Source organism: Lissotriton vulgaris, chromosome 9 (genome assembly GCF_964263255.1).
Source record: "Lissotriton vulgaris chromosome 9, aLisVul1.2, whole genome shotgun sequence".
Lineage (NCBI taxonomy): Eukaryota > Metazoa > Chordata > Amphibia > Caudata > Salamandridae > Lissotriton > Lissotriton vulgaris.
Genome location: NC_141697.1, coordinates 466799581 through 466819664, shown reverse-complemented (window position 1 = coordinate 466819664; position 20084 = coordinate 466799581). Strand labels below are relative to the sequence as shown.

The 20084-nt window shown below is 44.4% G+C and overlaps 1 pseudogene; it reads right to left on the bottom strand.

The window, feature by feature from the left end:
- Positions 1 to 14158, bottom strand: part of LOC147690281 (claudin-7-like) — a 96987-nt pseudogene extending 82829 nt beyond the window's left edge.
- Positions 14159 to 20084: the final 5926 nt, after the last annotated feature.

The following is a 20084-nucleotide window of genomic DNA, read 5'->3' as shown; positions in this document are numbered from 1 at the left end:
TTTGTGATCTTTGTGATCTTTGTGATAAAGGCACACATTTTTTTACTTACTTTGCACAGTTTTGGTTGTTGACTTGTTTGTGCAGTCTCCTTTCTTAGTAAGGATAATGGCTAGCCGCCGGATTACAGCTCAGCAGGTTGCTGGAATGCTTTTTGATTCTTCCTCTGACCATGGTCCAGAGACTGACTCTGATTTTGAGGCAGAGGTGGGAGGGGAAGATTCAGGCAGTGAGTTTTCTCTCCACAAGGCATCATCCGATGTTGAAGATACTCTCAGTGCAGATGAAGCTACTCTTGGTTCGGATGAAGTGCCTGTGTTAGAGGAGGACATTGAAGTGCCAATAGTGCGGCAAGAGGCATCTGGGCTGCAGCCTGGGGCTGCAAGACTTCCCATTGGTATAGTGAGACAAGAGGCATCTGGGCTGCAGCCTGGGGCTGCAAGACTTCCCGTTGGTATAGTGAGACAAGAGGCATCTGGGTTGCAGCCTGGGGCTGCAAGACTTCCCGTTGGTATAGTGAGACAAGAGGCAGCTGGGCGGCAACCTGGGGCTGCAAGGCTTCCCATTGAAAGTGCTGACCTCTGGGTTGCCCCAGGCATGGAGCATTTAACCGGCATTGCCAGACTTTACTTGTGTTCCAGGGTATAGGGTGAACACTGAAAACTTTTTGCCGATAGATTTTTTTCAATTGTTTATGGATGATGTGTTTTTGGCAGAGATTGTTGAGCAGACTAATTTGTATGCCAAACAGTTTTTGAGGGACAACAGTGCCAGCCTTAAACCCTACTCTAGAGCTACCCGGTTGTCTCCCACAAATCTGGAAGAGATGAAGAAGTTCTTGGGTTTAACTTTTTTGATGGGCTTGCTAAGGAAGCCATCAATGGCTTTATATTGGTCTACTAGTCCCTTGATGGCAGCTGCTACATTTCCGGCAGTCATGAGTCGTGATAGGTATTTGCTTCTGCTTCGGATGATGCATTTTGTCGATAATGGTATAGCTTTGCCACAAGATCACCCTGATTGTGACCGTCTTTTTAAGATTTAGCCTCTCATTGATCACTTTGGTGATCGATTTTCTGAGTTCTATGCTCCAGGGAAAGAAATTGCAGTGGGTGAGTCTTTGGTGTTGTTCAAGGGCCGCTTGGTTTTTAGGCAATACATTCCTAGTAAGAGGGCATGCTATGGAATTAAGCTGTATATGCTGTGTGGCAGTCGGACTGGATATGTCTCTAATTTCAGGGTGTACACCGGTAAGGAATCCAGGATTAACCCCCCTCGTTGTCCGTCCACTTTTGGAGTGACTGAGAAAATTGTGTGGGAACTTGGTAGAGGATTATTTAACAAAGGCCACCATTTATATGTAGATAACTTGGTGAACAGCCATGACAACGCGGGGATTACCCCGCACTGCCATTACAACGCAGGAATTACAACGAAAGTTGTTACACCGACTTTCGCTGGAGGGCGCTCTTGGATAGGGAACAGTTTAATTTTCTATCCAACTCCTTCCCTACTGTCAACGTGGGCTGGAGTTGGAATAGAAAATTAAACTATTCCACTATCCAGCGCCCTCCAGCAAAAGTCGTTGTAACGACTTTCGTTGTAATTCCTGCGTTGTAATGGCACGCGTTGTAATACCACGCATTGTCATGTCGTACAACCAGATAACTTCTACACCGGTGTGCGGTTGTTCAGGGAATTGGCCAAAGTGGACACTGTTGCTTGTGGCAGAATCTGCTGTAACCATAAAGGTTTCCTAAAAGAACTTGTTTGTCAAAAGCTTGTGTGGGGACAGTGCAGTGCATTGAGTTGCGAGGAGCTTCTAGCTGTGAAGTTTTCAGACAGGCGAGATGTCTACATGTTGACTACCATCCATGATGAAAGCACTGAACCGGTGACTGTTTGGGGTGAGGTTGCTGAAGCGCGCAAACCTGTGTGCATTTTAGACTATAATAGGCACATCGTTGGTGTTGACAGAGTAGATCAGACATTGGAACCTTATGCTGCTCTTCGTAAGGCTTTCACTTGGTACAAGAAGTTGGCTATCCATATTTTCCACTTGGCAACCTTTAATGCTTTTGTTGTGTTCCAGGGATCTTGTCCTGAGTCAAAGATGACTTTTGTTAAGTTTCAGGAGTCTGTAATAGGCAGCCATGTTTTAGTGGAACAGGCAAGTGTTCCTAGAGTTGGAGTGGTGGAGGATGTTGCTAGATTGAAAGATTGCCACTTTCCTGATTACATTCCTCCCACATCCTCAAAAAACTTTCCCAGTAGGAGATGTAGAGTCTGTTGGCCAAGAGGTATGCAGAAGGAGGTTCGTATGTACTGCCCCGAGTGTCCTTCTAACCCTGGGCTGTGTGTGCCTGCTTGTTTAAGAATGTACCACACGCAAAATAATTTTTGGGAGCATCCATGAGTGGTAAAGTGAACTGCCTGGCCTCTATTGTTTAATAATTTTTGTTCAGGTTCAAGGCTGGTATTTGTGTAGTGTATTTAGTTTTAGTTGTTGTGTTAGTAGATTTGTATCAATTCGCAATTTGTTTGTGTTTTCTTATTTATATAAAAAAATTCCTAAATGTGATGGCGGTTTGCGTGGAGTGGCGATTGTCTGGCAGTGTGCGTGGTCTGGCGCTTCGCTGGCGGTGTGTTTGGATTGGTGCTTGGTTGGCGGTGTGCCTGGACTGGTGCCTGACTGGCGGTGTGCCTGGACTGGTGCTTGGCTGGTGGTGTGTTTGTACTGACTCTTTGCTGGCAGTGTGTTTGTACTGATGCTTGGCTGGCAGTGTTTTTGTACTGGCGCTTGGCTGGCAGTATGCGTGGATTGGCGCTTTGCTGGCGGTGTGTGTGGACTGGTGTTTGACTGGCGGTGTGCGTGGACTGGCGTTTGACTGGCAGTGTGCGTGGACTGGTGCATGGCTGTCGGTGTGCGTGGACTGGCGCTTGGGTGGCAGTGTGTGTGGACTGGCATTTGACTGGCGGTGTGCGTGGACTGGCGTTTGGCTGGCGTTGTGCGTGGACTGGTGCTCGGCTGGCAGTGTGTGAGTAGTGACTTGATGCTGGTCACTACACACACAGCTAGCTGAGCGCCACTTCATGCAATCCATCAGTTTGTGTAGTTGCTGTGTCAGGAATGTGGGCGTGTGAAAGTGATGGGCCATTGAATGGCGCTGTCTGCTGGTGGAAGTGTAGTAATGTGATGGGCCCGCTGCTGGCAGTGTGAATGTTTTGTATGTGTCACATGTATGAAAGGTGTATGAATGGCCTGGAAAGAGATTGGTGCCTTGTCGTGGCTTTACAGCTCAGGAGCTGTGAGTCAATGGTTCAGTTTCTCGTCCTTTCAATTATTAACAGTGCATTTCATTTTTGTGAAATCACTTGCTAATACAATTGTATATACTGAACCATCACTCAACCTCGTGCCAAATCCAACCATATGTGTGTGTGTTTGAGGAATAGATGGTTGTGCAGTAATATTTGTATTTTTTGTATTTCTGAAGAAGGGTGTCCCTTGTCCCTTTTTGTGAAATTTGTGATGTGTTGCTTTCGTGCCTGGTCGTGTGAATGGTCTTCTGTGTATCAAGTATGAAAGGTGTGTGAATGGCCTGTAAAGCGGTTGGTGCCATGCAGTGGCTTTACAGCTCACGAGCTGCGAGTCACTGGTTCATTTTTTTTGTCCAATTAATTAACAGTGCATTTCATTTTTGTAAAATCTCTTTTTAATAAAATTTTATATACTGAACCATTACTCGCCCTCGTGCCAAATCCAACCAGTATGTGTGTGTGTTTGAGGAATAGATGGCTGTGCAGGAATCTTTATCTTTTTAGTCTCTCTGCCAAGGTGTACATTCCACCTAAGAATAACATACCAACTGTAGATATTGTTGAAAACCCATGGGAGTACATGGTGATGTCTCTCTGGTGAATTCTAACAAGTTATTTTATCCACAATGTCCTGCAAACCTCACAATGTCGGTCACATTTTCCTTGCAATATTGTGCCAACATTCTCACGCTGCAGAACTAAACAACATTTTGTCAAAACAATATGGTTTTGCTAGTGAGGTCACCTGGGTTTTTGGCCCCGTGCTCGGCGGCCATCTAAGGAAACCTACCAAACCCACACATTTCTGAGAACTAGACTCCCGGGGGCTGCCAGGGAGGTATGGCTTGTGTGGATTCCCCAGCGTTTCCTTACCCAGCATCCCTTGCAAAGCTCGATTTCTGCTGAAAAAATCACTCTTTTGTGTGGGAAAGTGTGGCATCATCGGGCTCACACAAATTTCCTACCACCCAGCGTTCCCCTAGGTCTCCCTATAAAAATGGTGCCTCACTTGTGTGGGAGGCCCAAGTACATGCAACAGCCAAGGGCCCAAAACGTAGTGAGGCGACATCAAATTTGCCTATCTCCAAACCACCTGGTTTTGCAAGGGGGTCACCTGTGTTTTTGGCCCCGTCGTCAGCAGCCATCTAGGGAAGCCTACCAAACCCACACATTTCTGAAAACTAGACACCTGGGGGCTTCAAGGGAGGTATGGATCCTCTAGTGTTTCCCTACCCAGAATCCTTTGCAAACCCCGATTTTAGTTGAAAAAATATTCTTTTTCACACATTTTTGTGTGGGAAAGTGTGGCATCACCGGGTTCACACAAATTTCCTACCACCCAGCATTTCCCTAGGTCTCCCTATAAAAATGGTGCCTCACATGTGTGGGAGGCCCAAGTACCTGCGACAGCCAAGGGCCCAAAACGTAGTGAGGCGACATCAAATTTGCCTATCTCCAAAGCACCTGGTTTTGCAAGAAGGTCCCCTGGGTTTTTGGCCCTGTACTAGGCGGCCTTCTAGGGAAACCTACCAACCCACACATTTCTGAAAACTAGACACCCTGGGGCTTTGAGGGAGGTATGGCTTGTGTGGATCCCCCAGTGTTTCCTTACCAAGAATCCCTTACAAACCTTGATTTTAGCTGAAAATATCATTTTTTTCACACATTTTTGTGTGGGAAAGTGTGGCATCACTGGGCTCACACAAATTTCCTACCACCCAGCGTTTCCCCAGGTCTCCCGATAAAAATGGTGCCTCACTTGTGTGGGAGGCCCAAGTACCCGCGAGAGCCAAGGGCCCAAAACATTTTTTGATAGGCAATGTTAATGTTGCCTCACTACGTTTTGGGCCCTTACCTGTCCCAGGTACTTGGGCCTCAAACACATGTTGGAAGAAAAGGACGTAAAATTTGCGTGGATACCTTATGTGGTCGAAAAGTTACAGGGGCCTAAGTACGCACTACCCCAAATAGCCAAAAAAAGGCTTAGCACAGGGGAGGAAAAGGCCTAGCAGCGAAGGGGTTAAGGTCCGGTACCAAATCCTATCTGGTTCAGCCGCGCGTACGTATGTTCCATAATGGTGGTCGCTCTTTTTCTTGGAACAATGGAGCAAATTGCCATCACACCTTCTATCCATAGTGGATCATAAATGCTTTCATAAAAACCTTAAAACCTGGCTCTTTCCTAAGTAAACGTTTTGGCAGGTTTGGTGTTGCTGTCTGTTGTTGCTGTTTTTTTGCTGCAAGCGCCTTGAGACCTTACGGTGATATGTGCGCTCTACAAGAATATCTGACATGACATGACATGACAAAACGGCCCTAGGATTTTATGTCTGGTGGTCCAGCTCTTTCCTTTTCCCACATACTACCTCAGCCAGCAATTTCTTTTACTTGTCTTACTTGTCTTTCACCCTACCCTACAATTGGCAGCTATGGTCTAACTGCACTTACTCTGGTATACGTTTATCCTCTGGTCCTAAAACATGTACCAAGAAATTTCGCCCTCTCTGAATCCTATTCTTTGACCCGCTGTCCAGTCCGCGACTCAGCTCCCTTCCGCCTGTTTTAACGTAAGTAGCATGCACTTTCTCTAAGTGCTCTAACCCACTCTCCTATTTTTACTGCTAAATGCACTTGGCACTTTTCTGAGCATTAATTCAGCAATTATGCTACTAAAATTGCTCTGGTTTTAAACGGGGATTAAAGTTTGCTGACTGACTTTAACCTTTGAATGGCCTTTTTATTGTATTTTTTTATTATAATAGGTTTTTTAACTGTATGTTTTAATTAACTGAACAATAAAGATGCATGTATTCATTTGCCAAATCGAAAACCCTCGGACTGTAACCAGCTAATTAGTGTTTTCCTTCACAAAAATCTCTTTATATTTGTCCCATTCCTGGTTGGTGGATGGTGACTGGGGATTTGATATATAGTAATATTTCGATATCTTTCTTCCAAGGTGGCACAATCATTCAATTCATTCTTTGCATTCGACCAATGTTCTCACCACGGGAGTGATAGGGGTAGACCTGAGAGAAGACCAAATGGGCACACCTGGGCCAGGATGGGTCAGGGACCTTGCCAATACATGATGGTGCTGTTCCCACCTTGTTTAGTCGGGTTCCTACATTAAAGCTTGGAAACAGTGTGCTGCAGGTTTGGCATCAGTTACTGTAGCTCTTCTCTAGGACCTACATATTTACTTAGAACCAGAACAACACACCCCCAGTTGCCACGTAGATGGTCAAGAAACATCACTCATTATAAAGTTTACTTGTTCTGGTGATGAGCCGGGGACTATTTAACCATAAGCGTTGAAACATTGACTGTTTTATAAATGGACATATGAAAAATGAAACCATATTTTAGTTCACATCCAAAAAGAAGGAATAATTCACTTATTTTCTTTTAGAAACATTATCACCTTACCACTCGTCTGTACTTGATTGTGCTCGCTTCATCAAAAACTTGTACACAGCACATCAAAAACACTTGAGATTTGCATCAGAACACATTGTTTTCTTTATCTGTATTACTAATACAATGCACATTATCACACTACAACCTCTTGCATACATAGTTTTTATTTTTCATATTAATAACTCTAGATGAGGCTGAAATCTTTGAAAGTATCTTCGAATAATTTTACACTTAAATGTCTATAGGATATGTGAAATAGATAACATGTTCTAGATGAACCATTGGTTTTACAATAATGGCATACCAGGGTTCACCTCTGGTTTAGCGCGCAGACCTGTTCTTTTTCAGCTTTTCAATAAATTCCAGACCATGCCATTGGCCTGCTAGCGTAAAGTTGGATACCATGACCATAACTGGATCGTCTTTTCGATGCATGAGCCGCTGCGGCTATCTGTCCCATTCTGCGCTCACCTAAACATTGTGATCAGGAATGGGATGTTGGTGTCATATCATACGGTAGAGGGAAAATGGGATGGAATTCAGGCAGGGCCACAAACACAGATGGCATGACCAGGCCACCCGTTTCCACACATTTTGCCTTGTGAATTGCAAATAAGATATTTGCACCCAGACTGCAGGTTGCAGCAGGGACAAAGAAGGAACATTCTACATGCCAGGAAAAATGGGTGTGCACAATGATATTTTTGTGCGTAAGACAAAGTTATGCGAACATAATCTTGCCGATGGGAAGCTGTTTCAGCCTATGCTGCCTAAACAGATCAGAAAGCCTGGAATAGTTTCAGTCCAATGATGATGATGATTATGCTATGAGAGGCTCCTTCTCTCCCTGTCTGAAGCTTTAAAGGACTCATGTACCTCCTTTGAATGCTGCGCATGCTGAGTGCCTCCAGCCCTCTCCTCTTGTGGCAGAGGATCATGATGGTCAGTCCTAAACCCGATGTACTCTGTGTAACCTCATCACTACTCGCCCTGTACCATCAGCATTACCATTTTCACTGTCATTCTCAGATGTAGATCGATGCCTGGAGACTCTGGGGCACATTTATAAAAAAATGTTGGAGCTGCACCAAATTTGGCAGCACCGCATTCTGACATTTTTAAAACGCAGGGATGCCACTTATTCACAAGAATACAGTGCACCCCTGTGTTTCCCCTAGCACTGGCACAAAAAAAGCTACCTAGCGCCAGCGCATTCACGCTGTCGCCATGTTGCATGGGTGCCTGTGATGATTGGACGATTGTTTATGTGCTGGAAGCGACACCTTCTTGCACATAAACAATCATTAATGGTGATTTGCTCTGTCTATTTGTGCAGCAGATTCCAGCACACATGGAAAGAGCAATAATAAAGGAGACATGTATAATTTCTCCTTTTAACGATATTCTAACATCTAGTTTTCCATGGCATTAGTTTTTGGCGCTGCCTCAGTCTTGTAAATCTGGGGCAGAATCTAAAAGCAATTGGTGTTGCAGTCAAATGCCCACAGCAACACTCATTGCAGTCCCCTTTGCAGGAGAGGACTGCGGCAGAAAGGGGCATATTTACAGGTGGTGTTAAGCCACACTAAGTGGCTTAGCGCCACCGTATAAATATGGAAACGGTGCTACGCCACCGGTGAGTCAAAAAAAGTGACGCTCTGGTGGCGATAGGGCCTTATAAATATTCCCCTCAATGAAATAATGCATCCACTGGAGGGATCTGTGTATGACTCAAGGACCACAGGTTTAAATCCTACCAAGTCCACTCAGCTCTTCATTAGTCTGAGGTCGATAAAATGAGTACCAATGAGTTGTGTAAAAATAAACATAATTTGCAAATAGTGAGAGGCGACTCAGGGGCTGAACGTCTCTTGTACAAATACATGTTATTCTATGTTATCTGCTTGGATAATTTCTTAAATGTTCATAATTTTTTGGATTCAAGGAATGAGCAGTTTATTTCTACATCTACGATGCCTCTATCAAGAGTAATCTATACTGAGCACAGTATGACCAGGCCTTCATATTAGCCCAGCTCCTGTCTGTCAAATTCACTAAACTAAAAAAAAAAAACACTTATACAAAAACAATCACAAAATGGGAAGAACCAAACCCTATAAAAAGCCTACAAATAAAGCAAAAAAACTAACTCTTGGGAATATGCAATAGGGTTAAAATGAAATGTAAAAACTAGTGTCATCCTAAACCTTCTAGAGAAGAACTTTTCCAAAATTTGCCAAATCATTGGTCACACTGCCTCATGTACTTGCAGCTAAATCCAAATAAGAAACAGAAAGTAATTGTGTTACGTACAGACACACAAATTGTGTTGCAATACCATTAAACTCACCCTCAATATAATGTTGTAGTGCAAGAGGCACTCTCATGTATTGAGACCACGTGATGACCTTTGACTACCATTATTTTATTTGACTTTTGGTGTTGTACTTTACCCTCGCCTGAATGTGTGACATCATTTTTCCTGCATGAGCACTTGTCCTTGAAGATTTCTTCCGTATAACCTTGTAGTTTTAGAGTGGGGGAGCTGTCATGGAGTAGAACAGCCTTGCCAGGAACAGAACGTGTGAGATGTGCATTTGAAAGCATGAGAGAGAGGCATGGAATGTACTTCTTGGACTCAGAGTGCAGTGTTGTATGCATTGGTGTTCAAATGTGCATTATGTTGTACATTGGGAAGAATTGTGAAGTTCTTACTATTGGCTTTGACATGCCCTCATGCCATCTTGAACTCTGACTCTGTCTAGTTTCAGCTTTGCGCACAAGCAGGCCCCCAGATTACTCAAATTATTTAGGCTATTCACATTCAAGGTTGTTTTGTTTTTGGAGATTGTTTTCTGTACTTCTGGAGATTTTCGTAAGCTTCATTTAGATAACGGTCTCAAACATATTACAGCGCAGAAGGAACATGAGGACTCTTTTGCCTTTGGAATGCTTGCATGGCGAGTGGCCAACTCCATTAAATTTCCTTAGCACAGATGAGGACCTCTCGGAAACTTCTAGAGTGCTTTGAGATTATATAACTGGGATTTGTTGACTTGGAAACCGGGATTTATGGAATCTGAATGGGCGGACGCATCTACTTCAGTGGCAGAACCCGGCTTGCTGAGGCTCTTAACCCTGGCTGTGAATCCCCCAGTCTGGAGTGGGCTAAGATGCAGTGTTTGCAGCCGGTGAGGTGTTTTATTTTCGATTATTGACATTGTGATGTGTGAGTGTGTTTGGGTGCACATTCAAGTCTCCAGTGGCTACAATCATCATTGTGATGTGTGAGTATGTTTGTTTGCATATTCAAGTCTCTAGTGGTTATAATCATCAAAGGTGCTTTCATTGTGATGTGTCTCTGTGTGCACATTCGAGCCTTCAGTGGCTGTAATCATCTGATGTATTTAGTGTATATATGTTTCTGAATACTTGCAGCGGACGTCCAGCATTATCTGCTTGTAATTCATTCCATGTATTTTATTCCATGCATGTAACAGTTGCATTTGCTTACATATAAGTGTCTTATTATTGCTTGCACATATATATACTTATACATGTATATCTCTATATACATTTGAATGTTGTTCATTTGACATCTGGGAAAGCCTTTCTGTTATAGAGTGTTGCACAAATAAAACCCCATGCCTTATTATGAGAACAGTCTTTTGATGTGTTTCATTTTATGAGAGTGAAATCCCTTTTGGAGGTGTTTTTACTGCTTCGCCGTTTTTGTGCCTCTGTGTGGGAGGGTGGTATTTTCTATTATTTGGGAGTGCGAAGCAATATAAACGTGAATGCCCAAACTAATACCAGTTCCTTAGTGCCAGGTTTCTGTGGCTGTTTGCTGGTGAATGTCACAAATTCTCATTTTTGGGGATTGGGAGTTATTTTTCACCATCAGACTATGACATAGAGCAAGGGAGAAAAATGCAGAAAAAAGGATATAAGGATGGAAAACAATAAGGAAAAAAACAGTGATAAAGGGGACATTATTGAAAAAGGACCTGCAAGAGTGAGAGACAGAGACAGAAAGTATGGCAGAAAATTATAGAAAGTGTGGAAGAAAGAGGCAAGAGGTTGAATTAAGGCAATACAACTTTAATATTCAGCAACCCCTACATTTAACAGCAGTGGTGGAGGCCCTCTGAAAGAAAATGCAGGACCCTGCACAAATGTTCTTTAACATATTAAGCGCTCAAATCGTTCAGATTTTTGGTTTGATGAGAGTTTCAAGCAGACCAGGGACAGAATGGGAACCAGAAGCAGCCACTGACAAACTTTGTGAGAATAGACTTATACTGTGCATAGCGAGTGAGCGCAACAAGCAAACCTGACCATAGCAAAGGATGTTTGGGGAATTCTCACCCAACATTTTTTTAAATGTATACACATATGGTCCATTTTAAAACACATTTTCATTATAGAACCTGTGGTGAAGAAGGTCCACTCAGGAAGGTTGTATTTCAGGATGCTTTATTCATAAAGACAACAGGTTGTAAGGAACAGGACATCATGTTGATAAGTGGTAGATCAGAGCCCCACCAGGAGCTGCCTGTCAGCTGCTCAGCCCATGACCAACTGTCGCTCTGCCTCCCTCAGTCCCAACATTCCGAGGCATCATCAGACCCCAACATTCTAATGAGTCAGAACACAGGCACTGGCAGAGCAGGGCTGGTAAAACACCTTACAGTATAATATGCAGGATACTACATATCCCCTTTCGTTCAAACAGAAGCATTAAACCACTACGTGAATAAAAACAGGCGAGAGAGAACCAAGGAAGAGATAACAAGGAAGAATAGCAGAGGAACAGAAACAACAACAAGGTAAGGTGTAAGCAAAGCAGCGTGAAGAGACAGGTGGAAGGAAATGAGAATTAGGAAGAGAAGAGTAAAGCGGAAACCGATAGAGATAACACAGACTCACGGACATAGAAAAGATGAGGGTAAAATGAGTAATCAGAAAATGGAAACAACAAGGGGCAGAAGAACTCACACGCACCAAGGACTACACCCCGAACACACCCACTGGCCAGGCAGGCAGGAAGGGAAGAAAGAACAAGGCACGATGGAAAACTGACACCAGCCTCCACACAGACACAGGAAAGAGGGAGTAACAGATTTCCTCCGAAACAGGGAAGGAAAGAGTAAAAAAAGAACAAAAGAAAGCTAGGAGGCAAAAGACGACAACAAGACGTGTAGATCCAGAAACCAGGGATGGCAATGAGAATGACACCACGAGGAAAGCTGGACGAATAGGAAAACAGAGAAGAGGCAAAGTAGATACAAACAGTATAACTACAACTTCCCTCCGTTTTCAATAAACAATATAAATGCGATGTAAGAGTAACATTGTGTTATTCAAAACAGCAAAATTACAAAATGTAAGAAGACAATATCAGTCATAAGGACTAAAACCCATGACCGTCCTCTACTCCTATGTAAGAGTGTGAGGAGCACTGTATATGGGACGGAAACCCATGTGACGCCCTATGTAGGGTGACCATCTAAATGTAAATGGGACTGTTACCCATAATACGGTTCTCAGTGTGAGGATACTCGTGTAAACGTAGAAGAGGATAAGACCCTAACTACAGTGCCCGTGTAAGGCTAAAATTTGTATGTTACCTATGTAGGCAAATGTATATGGGCAAATGGGGCTATAACCCATTCCCATCCCTTTATAGGGTAAAATTGTAACCTATGTAGGCAAATGTATATGGGCAAATGGGGCTATAACCCATTCCCATCCCTTTATAGGGTAAAAATAATGTGAACAGGCACATATGTGTGTGGGCAAAAAGGGGAACCACCCATTCCCACTCCTGTGTAGAGAAATATCTTGACATAAATAAAGATGCAAATAATGCACAGTTTTTTCCTCTTATTTTTTTTTGAGGATGCTAATGGGGCTAGAACCCATAGCTGTCATCTTTCAATATAAAATAATGTGCCATCGTTTTTCACTAAACATATTTTTAAACATTTTAGAAAATAGGTGTGTGTTTCACCTTCGTCCTGTGATACTAACTGGAAAGTCACAGGCATAATACAATTTAACCATGTGTTAAACATCTTTTTCGTTGCTCCTTGAATGTGCCAGAATAAGAACAGCACTCTTAGAAAAGTCCCCATATTAAATAGTTAATTGTGCAAAAATTAAACAGCTCACCAATGCTCCTAAAATGTCTCTGCAACTAAAATGAAGCATGAATACAACGATGAGTTCCACAGTGTTCTGCCGACGTCCACTGGATGTAAAGATGATGCCACATAAGAAGATAAATCATTGCTCGATCTTTAGCTTGAAGAGCGAAAGGAATTAGGCTCTTATTTCATTCCGGCAAAAGCTGACAATGTCTTTCCTAAAAAAAGATTAAAATGTGCTCCAGGACTTAAGGTGAAAGATTCTTCAAAGATGAAAATAGTGCACGCACTGCACGTAGCTCCGGATGGCTCCTGGCACGTTCCTGCGCTCAAGTCGTGCCTTAGTAGGAAGATGGATGACGTCACAGGGGCTTACTCGGAAATGAAGAGATCTGCGCAGCTCTTCTGAGAGAGGTGAGATGCGCGCGAAATTAAAACGAACGTTTTATGACGGTTAAACTGTCACAGAGCAGGCTGGAAAGAATGTCACTGAATAACAATAAACTGTAGAGAGATTCACCTCGGCATATTTATTCTCTGTGGCAATGTGAGGAAAAGTGAATAGTGCGCACTGGGGGCATATGTGTAAAAAAAACTCATTTATTTTTTTGAAGAGGCAGCTAAACCGATGAAGGGACATTTCATGGAGCTGTAGGCAGTCCATCACAGCAAATGTCAAGAACAGATAACCTCAAACGTTGACCCTAACAGTATTTTACAGAGATGCCTTTACAAGCACAAGGCCAACACGATGGATGAGGTGAAAAGTTAATCTTTTAAATGTAGATGTAGCCACCCAGCGCTTCTATGTGCACAGGATCACACCATGCAGGAATAAGGTGCAGAGAATCACACAGCATAATGAATTGAAAAGGCATATAGTTCAGTAGCCACATCTTACCACTTTTGGTAAACAAAATGAAACAAAGAGGTGTCTGTCATTTTTAGGAAAGCGCGTAGTAGTGTAGCAGACTGATATGGTAAAGCCAAAGTACATGAAGAGTAGAGATGATAAGCACAGCACGCCTGGGCTAGGGCTGGCCGGTGGTGAGGCCACTGGTGGGGCTAAAAGGCGTAATATTTTGTGCTTACTTGTTTCTTGTTGTCTTCTTTTTCTTTTCTTTGAAGTTTTTGTTTCTTCCTTGCAGGTGTCTTCATTGTACTGTGTAGAAAACACATTTTTCTTCTTCGTAGTTAATTCCTTCTTGTGGTTACCTCTTCTTCTGTAAATTGTGGTAGTTGCCACTGTAGTTTCTTTATTTTGCGCCATCTCCAGGTCTACTTTTAAATCAGGTACCTGAGATTTGCTTGTAGCTGTAGCTGTAGGTTCTTCGTCACCTCGTCGCCAAAATATGTGGTGAAGAAGGTCCACTCAGGAAGGTTGTATTTCAGGATGCTTTATTCATAAAGACAACAGGTTGTAAGGAACAGGACATCATGTTGATAAGTGGTAGATCAGAGCCCCACCAGGAGCTGCCTGTCAGCTGCTCAGCCCATGACCAACTGTCGCTCTGCCTCCCTCAGTCCCAACATTCCGAGGCATCATCAGACCCCAACATTCTAATGAGTCAGAACACAGGCACTGGCAGAGCAGGGCTGGTAAAACACCTTACAGTATAATATGCAGGATACTACAGAACCATATCGAATAGTTGAATGGATGGAGATTGGAGTGATGGCTGCATGAATAATTGGATGGGCGAGGCATTGGTGGATGAATTAATTCAAGAATGGGTAACAATGAATAAAGACTTTTAGCTACATGTACAACTGGTTTAAATGCACTGACAAAGTGTGGGATTCTGCGTTAAAAATCCTAAATACGAAGTGGCAGCCACTTCATTAGAATGGAGGAGTGCCATGCCTCCTGCCACCACCAGCAAATAAAATTATAATAAAGCAGGTTTTAAACCTGTTTTATTATCGTTTTATTTGAACCCCCAGGACTCTACCAAGTCTTGGGGGTGGGTCCAAGGGATGTTACTGCTGGTGGGAGAGTGGTGAGCACTCCCTTCACTGCGCATGAGGTGTTTGGCCAGCTGTCTCAGGCTGGCCAAACACCTCATGCGCAGTGAAGCTCTCTCCAACCCCAACTGCATTGCTGGGGCTGGAGAGAGCAGGCCCATGCTCCCAGTATGCCTGGGAGCACAAGTGGCCGGTGCTCAGGCGAACCCTGAAGCTGCTCTCCTGTGAGAGCAGCTTCAGGATTGGCCTTAGGGCCGGCTGGGAGCCTGTGCCCAGAGCCAGAAGCAGAAAGAGCTGATGCAGGAGACGGATGTTAAGGTAAGTTTATTGTTTTAATTATAATTTTTTTTAGTCCAATGTCGTGACCTGGGCACAGGGCACTAGGACCCTGGACCCGACTGGTGGGAGGTGGGCAAGGAACCGGACACCACTTCCACTCAAGGAGTGGGGGATGACAGATAGTCAGGAACTGGGTAGGAGGCAGGACGTGTGATCGTGGGCTGTAACAAAGAAAAATAAAAGTACCTGATTGAATCTGATGACTCCTGTCGTGCATCGACAATAAGGACACGACAACTGGCGACGAGGTCTTGGGAGCAGAATTGCACGTGTGTCCAGTGCCCCAAAAGTGAGGAGCTACGGAGCCAGGAGCTGACCCTGGTTCGATTGACTGAGCGGAGTCACAGCGCGGGAGCCCACCCCGGCCGCAACAGGACCAGCGCGGGGAAAAAGAGTTAATCACCTGGCCGCAACAGAAAGCCGGTAAGAAGCCCCCGACGTCTCAAACTGCAAGCGCGCACAAGAGAAACTTGAAAGAAATCTCACGCGAGATCTCGCGAGACGACAGCAGCCATCTTGAGGTCAGGCAAAGCGGCCAATCAGCATCGCGGAAGATCCAGCGGCCATCTTTAAGTCAGGGGTGATCTGAAAAGGTCCCTCGATCTCGCGAGACTTGGACGGCTATTTTGGAACCAGGAGCCTTCAGCCAATCTGGAGCGGGAAAGGCCTGGCGGCCATTTTAAAGTCAGGAAAAAGAGAGAATACAAGAAAAAAGGTACAATAGGGAGCAATAGGGGCTAAAGAAGAAGAAAAGTGAGCTGACAATAAACAAGGTGACAATAAGAGAGGAAAGAAAAACAGAATAACAGAACTTCAAGTGAGGAAAATAAAGAAACAGCAGAAATAAAGTTTAAAGAAGAAAGTGAAAACAAAGGAAATAGCGGAAATAGACAAAAGAAGAAGAACAAAGAAAAGAAAACACAGAAAAACAAAGAGAAGAAAAACTGAATAAAAGAAAGAGGTGCCACAGGCCCACAATGACAGAACAAGTGACTGACAAGCAGAGCGCTCAGTACCGCAGACCCCTTCCATTCAACCACAAGTAGGTATCAGGTGGGAGCGATGGGTTCGCAAATTCGAAAGATACATGCACACCACGGATGTAACAGACGCCAAGCAGTTGGGTCTGTTTTTAAACGTTGTAGGTGACGAAGTAGACGGCCTACTAGTGACATTCCTGGATGACCAAACAGCAACATATAAAGGGCTAATCAAGTGCCTCTCAGACAAATTTGATCCACAAAGAAACATTGACTTTGAGAGAAACACCTTCGCAGTTGCATTTCAGCACACAGACGAATCCCTTGATGACTTTGTGACATGACTGCGCAAACTGGTCACACACTGCGAATGTGACAAGTTCGACAACGAACAAGCGATTTGCCTGCGCATCATTGAGGGATGTTGGTCAATGGAATTTTGCACACGAATTCTGAAAGAACCGACCTTATTGGAGAAAATTCTAATGATGGCCAGGGCAGAAGCGAGGGCGACGGCGCAAACAAAGAAGATGGAACTGGGTAAGGAGTGGCGTATGGAACATGCAAACCCCATGCTCTGAAGCAGCCGCACGAACACTTGGAAGAAGGAGAATAATGAGCAACATTCAAGGAAACAACAAGAAAAAACATGCTACAGATGCGGACTTGGGTTCCCACACACTGGCGCGTTCCCGGCAATGGGTCAGACATGCAGGAAATACAACAGGAGCAATCACTTTGCAAGCGCGTGCCTGGGCACACAATTCTGAAGTGAGAGAGGAAGACCGGGAAGACCGCGAATGATGACAAAAAGATATGCCAGGCACATGGAAACGGCAAACCGCATCTAGTCAGCTGAATCTGAGAGAGAAGCAGTGCAAGAGAATGTAGAACGACTATACTTGATGTCCGATGTTGTGTCTGCAGAAGAAGACGCAGGGCGAGAAAGTATCCACCTAATAGAGAAGCATCAAGTAAAAAAGACTGAGACCATGACCGTAGACGTGGGACAACACAAAACACGCTTCGTGTTAGACAGCGGCGCCACATGCAACATCATGTTTTTATCCGAATATGAAAAAATGGAAAGGAAACCAGTGCTAGTGCCATCCAGAGTTGATGTATTCACGTGGGGATCAAGAAAACCAGTGATCAGCATGGGGAAATTCACGGAGACACTGATATACAAAGACCAAACAAGCAAGGAAGACATACATGTACTAAAGGGTGACATTCCAGCACCATGCCTACTGAGTAATGTCACAGCGTAGGTAATGGGCCTCCTCGCAATGACAAACCACATGTCATAGAAGAAGAACATCCTGCGAGATTATCTAGGAATCCTACATGGATTAGGGAAGCTAAAAGGACAGCAAATAACACTGCACATCAATGAAGCAGTAAAACCAGTGGCTCAACATCACAGGCGAGTGCGGATACACTTGCAGCCGCAAGTGGAGGAGGAAATACAAGCATTGCTAAGTCAGGACATCATAGAGCCGGCAGGGGGATCAACACCATGGGTGTTGCCAATAGTGGCAGTGCCAAAGAAGAACACATCGAAAATTTGCATCTGTGTCGACATGAGGATACCAAACACACCAATTGAATGAGAAAGACACCCTGGACCACACCTCAACTACATGATCAGCTGCCTAACTGGCACATACAGATTCTCGAAGCTGGACCTGTGCACAGGATATCATCAGCTAGAGCTTGACCCTCAGTCAAGATACAGTACAACATTCTCCACGCACATGGGTCTATTGCGCTACAAATGACTACGTTTTGGCATCTCATCAGCTGCAGAAATATTTCAAGAGACAATACGGCAAGTGATAAGGCCGGTAAAAAAACTGCCTCAACTACAGTGACGACATTCTGGTGTTTGGCCGAACAGATGACGAGCATGACAAAGCAGTGCGGGACGTATGCTCCCAGCTGGAACAAGCAGGTCTAACGCTGCATGAAGACAGGTGCGAAACAGGGAGAGATGAACTGGTGTTCTTCAGACACAGCTTTTCTAAAAAAGGGATGCGACCAGATTGCAGCAAAGTGGAAACGCTAGAAAAAGCAAAACCTTCGAGCGACGTTGCAGAAGTGAGGTTGTTCCTTGGGCTTGCCAGTGACTGCGTGAGATACATAAAAGACTTTGCCACGGTAAGCACACCGCTGAGAGAACTGACAAAACAAGGCCAGACATTCATGTGGACAGAAGACTGCAACAAAGCGTTTGAGGCCATCAGACATGCAGTGATAGTGGTGGACCATCTTGCGTACTTCGATCCTCTGCTATGCACAGAATTGAAGGTGGACGCCAGCCCGGTGGGGTTAGGAGCGATCTTGGCACAGCATAGACCAGGCAAAGAGTCCCCAAGAAATATAGTGGTATACGCAAGCAAGAACCTGTCCGACATTGAGAGGGCATACTCACAGCCGGAGAAAGAAAGCCTAGCAGTAGTATGGGCATGTGAGCACTATCACATGTTCATATATGGGAAACCATTCACCATTATAACAGATCATCAGGCCCTAGTAACGATCTATGGAAATCCTAACGCAAAAATACCGCCTAGAATAGAGAGATGGGGCATAGTGCTGATGGACTACAACTTCAAGATCATGCACAAACCAGGGAAAGAGCACAACCCGGCAGACTGCATGACGCGGCACCCTTTGCAATCCGATCCAATGGGCGGATCGGATTGCGGATTTCGGAGAGGGCGAATGCTTTGTGGATGACTGCAGGACGATTTATCACGATTGGCCGACTGGTTTCCAGTGCCCACATCCTCGTCCAAGTGGTTTACATAATTTTTATATCCAGAGGACATTAGAAATCAATACAGATTATCTTGATGGTTTATAAACATATTTCTATTATGTGGCAGAGCTGATATACAACCACACGAAGTCCGTACCACCCACATCTTAGACTTTCGAGACATAGAAAAATCGGTTTAGAAGACTTAGCCCAGGCCTTCATCAAGTTTTTATAAAGACATTGACATTGGGAAAGGCGCCACATAGAATTTCGACTTTGAGGATTGACTTGGAAGCATTGCTTTCCATTTAACAAGCCCTGAAGAAGTCCCCTTGGGACGAAACGCGTCGGCTGTACGGTGTTAGCAATTGAAAATAAAGATTTTTGAAAAAACAAGAAAAACATCACCTTTCCGCGACTCATTAATAATATTGTTACTTGAAGCATTTTGTGGTGCACCTTTGCGGTTGTTTATCTGTATTTGATTCCCTAGGGAATAGGCACAGTAACGGTGGGTGCCAGACAGTGTGCACACAAACCCCTATTGTAATTTGAGGGGAAGATATATTTGTTTGGGGAGAAAGGAGGTCAGGTGCTGTTAGTAGGAAGGGTCCATCGTTATGCTTCAGTTCTCATCGCTCCAGACCATGTTGGAACATGGCTGCAACGGTAAGCTACTGCTGAAAGTCCCCGCAGCGAGGTAAGAAGTATGCAACAGAAAACAGCTCCTGAATCACGGACTCCGTCTGCCCATTCCTGGAAAGATTACCATGGAAGCGTGAGCAGCAAGACAGAAATGCAGAAATTCTTCCTCCTTCCCTCTTTGAACTTTTATGAATGACTCAGCCATCACAGACAGAGATGAGTGCTAACGGCTGAGAAGAGTCAGGCAACGTAGCATTTCACCGCTGTTGCTGTTTCTGTGTATCAATGCGTGGCAAGTGGCAGTCACCCTAGTTCTACAGCGTGCCAGTATATTAGGGAAGGAGAGGTGGTGGAAAAAGGGGTGATCTCTTGAAATTCTGGTAGTTCCCTCCCTCAGCTTTAGTGCAGGTGTTGAGAAATGCAATACCTACCATTCCTCCCTACTCCGCCTTCCTCATGAGTGAGACTGAATGAGAACAGCAAGCTGAATGGACATTGATGGA